Source organism: Anas acuta, chromosome 23 (genome assembly GCF_963932015.1).
Source record: "Anas acuta chromosome 23, bAnaAcu1.1, whole genome shotgun sequence".
In the NCBI taxonomy this organism is placed as follows: Eukaryota; Metazoa; Chordata; class Aves; order Anseriformes; family Anatidae; genus Anas; species Anas acuta.
Window position 1 is genome coordinate 4420501 of NC_089001.1, and position 12367 is coordinate 4432867.

The following is a 12367-nucleotide window of genomic DNA, read 5'->3' on the forward strand; positions in this document are numbered from 1 at the left end:
GACAATAATACGACCCACGGAACTCCTTCAGTCCTTGCAAGCCAGTTTCTTCCAGTTTGTGCACTGGATTTGGGAAATTCATTGCTTTATTGATGAGGATTTAGGGCACGGTCTAGCAGCCCACTGTTTTAGAAAACAATGTCAACCTGGAAGGTGGGATAGTGAGTCCTGGGAGAACGAAGGGTCCTCGAATTTGCCCTGTAGCAACCAGTTACCATAAGTGGGCTCTTGTATCGAGATCCGTTTTTACCATCAATTTCTCTCAGCTGAACATTTTCCTTCGTTAGCCCATGACAAGAAACTGACTTAATTACCAGCAGAACAAAAACGCAGTGTCTTACCAGGCTGCTAATTACATCAAGTCCTGGCTGCTGTCACTTCTAAGGACAACATGAAATCTCAAAGTCGGTATTTTAAGGGAGAGAGGCGTTGGGAGGAGGAAAGGACTCTGTGTCTGAGGTTCCCTCCTCATTTAATGTTCTTGTGAAGTGGTGCTTTTGCTATTGAAGCAGCTGGCAACACGGGAGTGACTTTAATCAGAGGATAGGAAGCTTGGACACCACCACAGAGTTTGTGGGCTTTGCCAAAATCTTTCCCCTGTTTCCCTTCTGTTCATTTAATGGAGTAGCAGTAGCAGTGGAGAGAAGGAGCTCTTCAGAGTATGTTGTTAAATAAATGGCCAAAGAGTTGTTCTTTGTTCACTAGGGCTTGGAAAATCTGCTGTTCTGTTACGTGATGGGGGTTGTTGATGGGTAAGGTAAGGTAAGGATGGTCAGTGTCCCGGGATGCTTCCAGGCTGACAGAGGAACTGGTGAGCAAAAGAGCGAGGGGCATACTTTGGAGTCAGAGGCTGGATCATGCAGAGGGTTTTATGAATCTACCTTCAAGAAGGAAAAAAAAAAAACAACCTGCAGCCCTAAGTTTTTGTTGTTCTTCGGGCAAGTTTGAAAATGCCCTCTGTGCAAGCAGGGGCCGGTGGCCCAGGGAAGAGCCCAGACCCCATTCCTGCCCCTGCCATCGTGTCAGTAAGAGAAGCACTGCAGCAGCTGTGCAGAAGGGCTTTTGATTCAGGAACAAAGTGGTTATTTAGAAGGGAGATATTTGTTGTTTCTGTAGTGCTGCATCCCTTTGAAACGATGGCACTGGCACGGGATGCTGCGGGCTGTGAATGCCACACACCGCCTGCACACCCCCAGGCACTGCGGGCACAAACACCCCACATACCCCATGGCTCTCAAAGCTTGGAGCTCTCCTTCTACAGGTGGAGGGCACGTCTTTGTGCCTGCAAGCACTCCAGGTTTCAGTCTGCTGCTTTCTCCCTGGAAAGGTTTGGGCAGCCCCTCACCTGGAGTCCAGTCTGCTCCCAGGTGGAGCGAGAGTTCAGCTCGCTTTTGGCTGGCCTGCTTTAGGCTTGTCTCTTTCTGGATGGGAATGAGCTGGGAGACGAGGGAGGGAAGGGGGAAGGAGAGTGAATAATGAGGAAATGTTAGATTTCTGTTTATGAAAAGGCTTTTTGATGGCAGTCATTTAAACAGCACTCAATAAAATACATTCCCTCAGAAAGGCCGGTTCAATTCTGCACCATACATGGATTTGCAGCATCCGAGACGGATGAGATCTCTCCTGTGCTTTCACAAGAAACAATTCATTTACAGGGTGAAGCTGTCAGACCTGTGTGAACGCTGCCAAACCTGGCAGGTCTGCAGAATAAGCTTTTGTTTGGTTTATCTTTCTTGCTTCGTCCTTCAGCCAAAGTGCCCTGCTCGAGCCACAAGCTTTGTTCAGAGAAGCATTGGAAGGTCACAGGATGAGCCCTGCTCTCCCCTGCCAGCTCGTCCCGACTGATGCTGCACATGTCTGGCAGAGTGCTCCGAGAGATGGAGCAGAAATGGTTACTGCAAAGGTGTTGCTGCCTGAACCTCCACGGAGAATCACAGCCTGATTTCTCTCTGTAGCTGGGAATTAGCTCTGCTGTCCAAGTAGCTAATGCTGCTTGCAGGATTATCCCGGCCACTGCAGCTTGGAGCCCACTCGCATTGTTCCAGTTCCTCAAGTGAGTGACACTCAGCCTTATTTAAAATTTGTAGTTGTAGTTGCTTTTTCTGCTCTGCTTGCTGAGCTAATAAGGGATTGAAGGGAGAGGCACGAGGATCCACTGAGAAATGTCGGAGGTCTTGCATGGCATTGCCAGGATGCCAGAGACAGAGCTCAACCTGGTACAATTTGTTGCATCATTTTTTACCAGGAGAGATCAAACCCCGTGAGCTTTGCTTCTGCTGTCTGCAGGAGATTAATGTTTCTGTTCCACCAGAGCCTGTGGTTCAGAAGTAATGACCTGGGGAGAGACACACCAAAATAGTGCATGGAAAGGTCATGCTAACGATTACTGGAGAGTAATAAAAGTAATTAAGTATGCACGGCAACTTATTCCTTCGAAAGGGTGGAGAAATCCCATTTGGAGAGGGGCAGAGGTCACGCAGTCGAGAGATGAGGAGCATATTTGATGCGGTGGGAGATGAATTCCCTGACTTGGGCAGGGTGAGCTCTGCATTCCTGGGCTGGATCCGGTGGGCTGGGAACGTTCCTAACACCCGAGGCTTTATCTGCTGCGCTGCAGGCTTGTTCCTTCGCCTCTGCCAAAGGGTTTGTAGCCTGCATCCTCTGCTACGCAAAGGCAACGTTTTGCTGCCAAGGGGATGGTGTAACTGAGATTTAAGGTCTGTGTGTGTGCAAAACCCTGCCGTGTTTGAAATGGAAGTAGAAACACAGTCATCCTCAATCTGTTTTTTTGTATGATTCACAAGGGGACTTGTGGGCCTTGAAAAGAAAACGCATACCCAATGCCAGTAGATAAAGTTGCAGCGCTTGCTGTTGCATTAACGGTATTTTAATTGCAGGATTGATGTCAAAGCATTGAGTGAATGTGTATTCATATCCCATCAGCTTTATCAATGACAATATTGTTGCTGTTTAAATGGGCGAGGAAGCAGGCTCGGAGTTAAGTGACTTGCACAGGATCATTTGGAGACAGCGGCTGAGCTGGAAATAGGAGCCGGTGCCTTGGCTCGCAACCCTCTGCTAATCACAGCACCGGAGGTGAAATGAAAGCCTTCTCCCATTTTCTGCTGCTAGTGCCCGGGGCTGGGAGGCATCTCCTCCCCCCTCGGAGCAGCAGGAGCAGAGACAGGACCGGATCGAGGGCTGTCAGGGCTGGCTGGGGCTGAAGAAACTCCTCGTGCAGCTCATGGAGGATGCTGTGGGCACCTCGGCTGGGCTGAAGGGACTGCGGTAACACTCCCTGCTATTAACCCCAGCAGCTTTTGTGCACTTCTCTGATTCCATCAGAGCGCAGCCGCTCCCTTTTGGTTGGTGGTGGGCTTTTTGTTGAGCAGCAATTTCGCCTCTGTTGCCAAAGCTGCGAGTGGGGCTGGGCTGCGTGAGGAAGTGTAATTAAAGTTTCCTCAGACAAAGGCGTTCGGCGATGAGACGCAGTGTTGCTGAATCCACAAGGGGCACAATTAACTGATAAGAGTAAACTAATTGTTATTCATATTAAATTAGGGCACAGGTGATTTGGAAAATCTATAGACACTCCCATATGCTTTGCAATTTTGCATTGCAGATTATGGTTTTATAAGGCCCTTCTGGGATTCGGATTATAGAGGCAAAGTGTGGAGCTGTATCTAAACTGAACCAACTCCTTCCTGATTAACTACATGATAAAAACATAAATGTGCACATCAGAGAATTTATCACCGTTTGCATATTAATTTTTCTTTTCCAGAAATGAACACAACAGTGTTTTTTTTATGGTTCCAAGTGATTTTGCTTAGTGAACCCAGAGCAGGTGATGTGGCCGTCACGTAGCTGTTGGGAGATGGAGGTTAGTAGCAAGGAGTGGGCATATGGCACAGACACGGCTGCCACGGGAGCAGGGTGAGATGCTGAGATATTTGCTGCTTGTGCTTTCGTGCTGGGCATTCGTGGTCTGGGAGTATGTGCGGGGAAGAGGCAGGATGAGGAGGGACTGCAAATCGTTGCAGGTCGTCCACATGCTGCATGGGAATGGGAGGCTGCTCGAGCTTCTGGAGCGGTTCTGTAGGAGGCTCCGTTGGTTTAAAACAGCCCTGAAATGAATATTTATAAACAGGACATGAAAAAAAAAGAGTTGAAATTGCTTGTGTGATCTTGGGACGTGTGAGATACTATGATTATTTATGTGCTTCTATGTCTCGCTTTATCAGTTCATTGTGTTGCAATCCCAGAGCGTCACGAGCTGCTCCTGAAGGAAGTTTTCTCTTAATAAGATCCTAACCTGCCTGGCAAATCAGTGGTGGAGAAAGTGGGAGCAACAGAGCAGGAAATGGAGCAGAAATGCGTGTTTCAGCAGCACAGTTAAAGTATTCAGGTACAGAGAAACGCAGGAGGTTTGCTTGGACTTTCTTCGAAGTCTCCTGAGCCCCAACAACAAGAAGAGCCCATTCCTTAGGGCATCTGAAAGCCCCCCCTCAGGACTGTCTCACAACAAACCAACAGTAATTCCAGCAGGGTGCTCGTTTTCTTGCTTTCTCTTCTCTCTTCTGGTCTCAAGCTGTGGTATCCAGAGCAAAGACCAGCGTTTGTGACCGGCGCGATCGGCACGCGGAGGCTTGGGTGGAGGTTCTGGAAGCAGAGATTAATGACGGCAATGTGGCGAGAGCTGGATCTGCTCGTGTTTGTTTGCTAAGAGGGTGCTTCCCAGCGAATTAAAATCCCTCGGAGGACAGTTTGGATGCGTGTGATTTAGCACCGTCTGGGATGCACTGGTCTCCGAACAATCTCTGCCTTGGATTCTGGCCAAGATAACGATCAGAGCGAGGCTGTGGCTGGACAAGGAGTCCAGGGGTTATTGAATCACTCCTGCCAACTCCCAGCAACGTGCTAAAGCGTTTCCTCTTTGATGTTCCCCAGAGTTAGGTTTACCTACTACGGGTCTTTAGCCTGTGAAGAGTTTCTTCCAAGCTGTAAAGAAGCACCAGCGCCCAAGGGGAGCTCTGTGCAGTGTGTGGCTCTCCTTTCCAGGGCTCTGAACTGCCACAGCCTCTGCCTCTCTCAGCAGTACAGAGAAGAGGGGTCGTGTGTTACGCTGAGCGTCCTTTCCTGGAGGAAGTCCCAGTGGTAAAATGCCAGGCGAGGGCTTAACTTGTCTGACGATTTGAAGGGGAGAGCACCACCTGCTGATGCATCAGCGTGGCTTTGCTCTCCATTTCCCCATGCTTCCCATGCCCCACTCCTTGCTTTTTTTCATGTGTCCACGAAACATCCTGAGGGCACACTGAATCAATCCGTCAGGGTGTGCAAATGCCCTCCGTGCACCTACAGAGACTTGGTGGGGGCAAACAGCTCCTGCCAGGGAAGAGAGCACCTCCCTGTCCGAGCACAAAGGCACAAGGGGCAGCACAACTTGGGCTGGGCGATGAGCAGCATCGCCGGGAGCTTGTGCGGGTGAAGTCCGTGAGATAGACTTCTGGGGTGAAAAGTAGGGAGATTGGGGATGGGATGAATGCTTTTGGTGTTGCTTGCTGTACATTTGCTAGAAGAAAAAGAATAGTAGGTATGGCATGGAGTTATCTGCCGGTTTCCCCCCACTGCAGCCCAGCAGTCTGAAAGGCTGAATTTGCTCTCCATAGCAGCTACAACGTGGGCAGTAGCAGCGAGTGCTGGAAGCGGTCTGTGCAAATAGCACGATGTGTGGCTGCGCTCCCTAAGAAGCTTATCCTCTGCTTCAAAACCCTCTGGCCTCTGTTTGGCCCCTGGAGAATAACCGGGCTAACAGGCACTTGCTGGAGGATCTTTTTGCCCAGTATGCAGGGGCAAAGAGGCCAAACTTTGGGATTTTTCTCCTCCCAGAGCCTAGGGTCCCTCTAATCTCCCTGACAAAACCCCTTGAGTGGGACTTTCAGCTGAGGTCCTCCCATCGCGGTGCCTTTGAGGTGGGTTGGCCCACCTCGTTTCTCACCCATGGTTGGCCAGTTCTCAAACCTCTCACCACAGGGCAGTGACAGTCTGGGGTCCATCCAAGGGCCTGAGTTAGTTCCCATGTTCAGGCTGCCTGAACAAGACCAGGGCATGTGGAGCTGTGGCTGGGCTCACAGGGGTTGTTGCCAGCCAGGAGTTGCCAGCCCTTGGGTTGCTCTGCCTGCTGCGTGGCTCCATCCAGCAGCCCAGGGCCGTGCTTGTGCGTACGCAGCTGAACCGTACCCGGCTATTTGCTGAGCATTTGCCCTCGTGCTCTTCCTTTCGCCCTGCGCTGCCTCGGCTAATGAGGTTATTGTGCAGCCGGAGAGAGGCATCCGCTCGGGCTTGCGCCTGGCTGCAGCGCGGTTCCAAGCAGGGATGCTCCTGACAGGGCCAGATGGCGAGCTGCAAGCACGGGGATGGGGGAAAAGAGAGATGTAGCTCTGCCCCCCCGCCCAGGAAAACAGCCTGGCAGTCAGCTGGGGTCTGCCCCAGCTCCACAGCCGGGGGGTTTGGGGTCTGCAGGGGAGACGGGGCACTGTGATGGAGCTGGGCCTCTGGATGGCTTGGGCAGGCAGAGAACATCAGGCTGCGAGTGCCGAGCTGGGGTTTTGTTGTGCCTCCAATCCGGCGGTAATAAACCTTACATAAACCTCGCCAGAAGCACAGCATTAATATTTAAGAAATGACATTTAAGGTATTGAATATACGCTGCGTTCTCCAGAAGAATATCTATGTGTGTGCATGTGCGTGCGTGCGCACACTTGGGGCTTTGTTTTGCTTTCGTAGCGGATTGTTGTGTGTATGTATTTTACTCGGGGTATTTTGTGCTAAAATAAGAAGGGGGAGGGAGCAGGAAAATGCTGCTCTGTTTATATACGCTGCTGTCAACAGAGGTGCTGCATGTTGAGCTCAACATCCTCGGTGAAGCACTCCGGGTTCCAGGCAAGCGCCCTGCTCCCTGAACCCCGAGGCCCTTTGGGAGCATTTCCCGAGGCTCTCCACGGGAATTTGGCTCTGGTGAACGTGGCACGCTCCATACCCAGCACGCAAACAAGTCGATATGCTAAAGTTCAAAGGGACAACCTTGGAAAATGTCAGAGCAGCCTCTGTGCACCATTGCTCTGCTGCTCCCATCACAAAAAGGAGCTCTGAGCGCACCAGGCTGTAATTTGCAGTCTGGGGGTACTGGGGGGGTCTCTCTGTACGTGTCTGTGTCCCTCCTGAGCTTCTGCGACACTTTTCCCAGTGCCTTTCACCTTTGTGAGTCTTTGGAGATGCTGGTGCAGGGCTGAACCTGAAATGTTACTGCTCACCCGTAATTTTTATAAACCTCAGGTGTAACACATCTCGTTTCCCTCCTCCCCGAGTTTTTATGTGTTTATATTTTGTGACAGCAGCGCTTTTATCTCTCTCTCCCTTGTTTACCCCGCTCTGAAGCAGTCAGTGGCGATGCCCTTTCTTGTCTCCTGACACAGGCCTCGAGGGACAGCTCCCCCCATCCACCTCCTGTGTGCCACAGCAGCAGGTAAAATGCTGGGTCTGAATCCACCCTTTTGATATAAGTGGACATTATGCATTTTTAATAGACACAGAGCTCAGTGAAACCCTTAGTACTAGCTGAATTGGCACAAAATTCCCAGGCAAATAGTCTTCGGAGCTGATCTCTCCCTAGGTACCTTGCAGAAAACGAGCCCAAGGACAGAACGAGGCCATGCTCCCTTGGATTTCACCAGCTGGCTCATTTTGTCAAGGAAGTGGCATAGCAGAAACCAGCCTGGCTGCGATCCTCTGTGTGGTCTGTTCAGAGAGAGCCCAGCGTGGTGAAGGGTTCGGGACTGGCAATCCCAGAGTTGTTCCTTATTCATCCCCAATGCGAGGGGAGAGGCAAGGAGCTGCCTTTTAAGCATCTCCCTCCACAGACAGCCCTGACTTGGAGCTGGCATCTCCCTGGTTTTCTGGTGCAAGCCTTGCTGGTCTCACCAAAGCTCACGTCCACCCGAGGCAGAGGCCTGGGGCCATGCACGGAGTCCTTCAGCTTGCCTGACTTCAGGGGGAAGGAGTTTGGCTCTGGAGGTCCTGTGATGCAGTCAGGGGTTGTCGGTGTGCCCTTGATGCTCGTTAGTTTGTGGCTGATTATGTGGCTGATGATTTGACTCTGAACTCCACAGCAAACATCTCTGCTCCCTGGCACCCCTTGGCATGCCCAAGCTGAGCGCTGTGGATGCAAAACGAACAGCGGGGTGAAAACGGTGGGAACCAACAGTGAAAATCACCCAGCTTGCTCCACAACATGGAACTCAGCTCTCGGAGCAGCGATGCTTTTTGCAGGAACTGCAAGTTGTTTTTTTTTCTTTGTTGTTCTTTTTTTGGTAAAGCGTAAGTAAATCTCTCTCTACCTCCATGTTACCATGGCACTGTAACCTTACCAGATCTGGCAGAGAGGGAGTAGCAAGGAGTAGCTGCAGCTGTGGATCTGTGCTTGTCCACTCCGGGACATGCAGCCAGGAATTTAGGGTGTGGAGAGAGAGAGATGACCCGGCTGGCAGCAGGTGAGAAGGCAGCGGTGGCAGGACAGGTGAGAGGTAACTTACCCCCAGCCTCAGGGCTGATTTTTGGCTCGGGATAAGCTGCCTACCTGCGAGTGTGGCGTTCTGAGACATATGTACTGTGGTGTTCAGCCATCTCGGAGAAATCTGCTGCTGAGCATGAGTCAGCCCTCCCCGGGTTAACTATTAAAGGGCAGCAGCAAGAGATAAGATCTTTGCTCTGCTCCCCAACCCCTTCTAGCCCTGCCTCCCCAGGCGATCCCTGTGGAGGAAGGGAGTATCTCTGAGGTCCTGCTGCTTAGGTAGCAGTCACAGAAGCATCCTGCCTTTCCATGGGGCTCAGGGCATTTGTACCCTGATTAGGGGCAGCCCTAATGAAGCCCAGAGCCTCCTCCCCGCTGGCAGAGCCTGTTCCTGCTCCTCTCACCCAGTGCTGGGGCCCGTGGTCAGTGCCGAGGTGGGTCTGGAGCTGCCTTGCTGCTCGCGTAGGGATGGCTGAGGGTGGCCATGGAAAGCCGTGGTGCTAATTAGAAGGGGAGCTACGTGAGATCTAACGAGTGTTGCCCACCGGTTGCAGAGCCCAGCTGGAGTCATCTGGAGATGTTCTACAAGGTGTGGAGGGTGCTGCATAAAGGGGAGCAGGGCTCAGCCTGCCTTCCCGAGGGGCTGGAGGTGAACCTGGCCTTGCACCCCTGCCTAAGGTCACCACGTTCCCTCGGAGAGCTGCTGGAGAGACCCATCCCTGCCACCCAGCCCTTTTGAGCCTCACACTTGGCTTTCTCCTGCTGAGCCGGGTTGAGCATCTCCCCTCGCCCGTGGCTGCGAACCCAGTGGGTGATGCCGCGGAGTGAGGAGAGCAGGAACCAATTCCTTAAGGGGCCATCTCGGAGCCTTCCCTGGCTTTTCCTCCTGTCGCAGGGAGAAGTGCCCCTGCCCAAGTGGAATAAATTGGTACAGACCATTAGCAGCGCAGGTCCTCCGCTGCTGGGGGGGAGGGAAGGGGCTGGCGGCACTGCTCTGGATACAAAGCAGTCAGCCACGCTCTGGCTCCTTCCTCCCGCACCCCGTTGGCCTCCTCCTCCTCCTCCTCCCTGTTTGCACGCTCCCTCCCTCCCTCCCGCTCGCTCTCCCTCCCTCCCTCTTTCACTCTCTTTCTCTCCCCTAACGCCACGCTGCAGAAAGGCAGACCTGGGAACTGGAGGTCCGCGGAGGAGGAAGGAGCTCTGCCCTGCTATTTCTTTGAGAGTGGAACGGGGAGGCAGAGATGCGATGAAGGAGTGTCTTGGTCGCCGCCTGGATTAAGAAAGAATACATTAAAAAAAAAAAAAAATCCGGACCCAACAAACGAGGAAAAAGGGAGGAGAGAAGGAGGAGGAGGTTGCTGGGGGGAGCCCACTCCAGTGGGCGAACAGCTGCTTTGAATCGTGCCTCTGTTCCCAGGGATTAAAGCATGAATGGGAGCAGCTTCCCGGCCACGATGGAGAGAGAAGGCGGTTCAGGCTGTGGGAATAAGGTAACTCTCGCCTCTTGCAGACATTGCATGGCTGAGCAGAGCAGGACAGAGATCCTTTATGCACAGGGCTGGGTGTGTGTGTGCGTGTGCCTGCAGCGGGCAGGGAGTGGGAGAAAGCAGGAACGACTCGAAGCAATTTTCCTACCCCTCCTGGCGTGTTCAAAGGCTGCAGAATGGCTCCGGGGGGCTGTGGTGCTGGAGATCACTTTGCCCCCTTTCCCAGGCTGGGTGCCGTAGGATGCCAAGCCTCTTTGCCTGGGGAAGGCTGGCTGGGTTGTGGGGAAATATGCCCATGTCTCGCCTCCAGGAGCTCTGTGCTCCCAGCCGTGCCCTCCCAGACCTGCAGCTGCTCTGGGGCTCCCCTCGTGGGCTTGGTGTGGCTCCCCAGAAAGCTGCGTGGGGATGGTGGTGGTCCTGTGCCCTCCCAGCCCCCTGTGTGTCCGTGCTGAAAGATGGGAGGGAGGTGAGATGCGAGCGGGAGAGTTGCTTTTCTCTTCCTTGGTCTTCCTCTGCCTTTTCTTTGCAACAGAAAGAGAAGGGATTTAGGAGGAGGGGGAACTGAAATCCCTTTCATTTGTGCCAGCAGTGGCGAGAGCCAACTTTGAGGCTGCTTAAAGGGAAAAGCTCTGCGAGTGCTGTCTTCTGGAGGAAGAGGAGATGGCTGAGAGATGCTTTGCCTGCTGAAGAGCGATCTTGGTGTCACGCTATGCTGTGGGAGTGGATGGGGATGAAAAATAGTGATTAGGGGGGAGAAAGTCCATAGTGATCAATGAAGCTGGCCACAAATGCTGCTTTCCTTTTCCCTGCTGGGCCTCTCTCTGACAGTTCCTGGGTCTGTGATCCTGAAAGCCCTGATTTCTCTCAGTCAGACCAGAAGGCACAACTTCAGGTAGTCCTGGGAGGTGGCTCAGCCCCGATGTTGTTTGGGAATGTGCAGAGGAGGTCCTGATGTTTACAGCTGAGGATCCCATTGCCTCTCCATCCCAGCGAGTCCAAGCCTTGGTTGGAGCCCCCCACTATCCCTGGCAGGGTCTCGCTGCCGCAGTGCCCCTTGCTGTGTGCTGTCCCTCGGCTACCCGCTCCCTCCCTTGCCTTTGAGGACTTCTTGATGGGTCTTCAGCTTGGCACGGGGCTCGGCAGCATGAGCCTTGGATGTTTCTCTGGTGACGTGTCACACAAGTGCTTATGTGCACAGGGCAGAAAGTCAGGAGCTCTGATGTGCTGTCAGTCAACTTAGGAGCTCCTGTACACATCTGAGGAGCTCGGGGCCCAGCGTTTGTTACGGACCTGAGGAGACACCCATCACACAGCTATATCTGGACCTTTTGGACGTTACGGTGAGGTGCCACCAACTCGTGTCAGTGAGGGAGGCTGCCCGTGTGTGCGTGCACCTAAATACAGGAAAAGGGCTCTGTAAATGTATGGTGGAGCCTCTGCCATCCTTTGTTTTGTGAGTAACTCTTGCTTGTGTGAGGAAAGTGTCTTAAGTCACTGCAGTGGATCTCATCTGTGTGGCTCGTCCTGCTCTGCACACACATCTCCGATGGAGCTGAATTGGCCGAGGTTTGGCTCGAAGATTGCAGTGGTTGGGATCGCTTGGGTAACCTGCAAGTGGGATGGAAAAGGTGTGAGAAAATGGAGGTGCTAGGAAAAAAAAAGGTAAAATAACTTCTTTCTGTGTATAGACCTTCTCTGTGTCAGCTTCCAAGCACTGAGGAAGAAGGAAGATGTGCTGGGGAAGGGACTGGGGGATCAGATGGGGAAAAAGAAGGATATTTCTCCCAGAAGGGTTATTTCTGTGATATTGGCCTCGGAAATGGCCAAAGCCAGCAGGACAGTGGATGCTGTTTTGGGGGGAAGGTGGCAGTAATTGTATTTTCCTGCTTGAATATGCCTGGGTGTAGGAAAGAGAGGAAAGAAGCGAGCTCAGTGCTGTTAGCTGGGAGTACTTTCCCATTTCATGCGGTTGAGTTATAAATCCCTCCCTGCCTCCCCCCAAAGGCGTTCGTAGTGAAGCGGGCAAAGAAGCCCTCTGAACTCGGAGTCGTTAGCAGCGCAGGGACGGCCCTAACGAGAGCTGGCTCCTCGGAGCCGGGCTCACCCCACGGGGGCGCAGAAGACGGGGTGCAAATCTGGTGTCACTTCTCTAAGACAGCAGAGCGAGAGGCCATCCAAGAAAAGGCCTCCCTGCACATGCACGTGGTGGCACGGAGAACGGGGGGAGAACTTTGGCATGTGTTCATTGGCATCCCAGAGTTTCCCAACCCATGGAGGGGTCTGAATGCCGTCCTGCGTGTCCCAGGTGTGA

General features: G+C 52.7%; 1 protein-coding gene across 14 annotated transcripts in view; it reads left to right on the forward strand.

Moving 5' to 3' along the window:
* The window catches only part of B3GAT1 (beta-1,3-glucuronyltransferase 1), an 84819-nt gene that overhangs the window by 39532 nt on the left and 32920 nt on the right, over positions 1-12367 (forward strand). For 2 of the 14 annotated variants that reach the window (XM_068659112.1, XM_068659113.1), the window contains exon 1: positions 9555-10059. The exons of 4 other annotated variants lie outside the window; for them this stretch is intronic. The gene's annotated coding sequence lies outside the window, so the exon portion shown is untranslated. Of the gene's footprint in view, positions 1-3176; positions 3289-9551; positions 10060-12367 lie in introns of those variants that run through there. 8 more of the 14 variants (XM_068659104.1, XM_068659109.1, XM_068659111.1 and 5 more) reach the window with 8 other exon arrangements.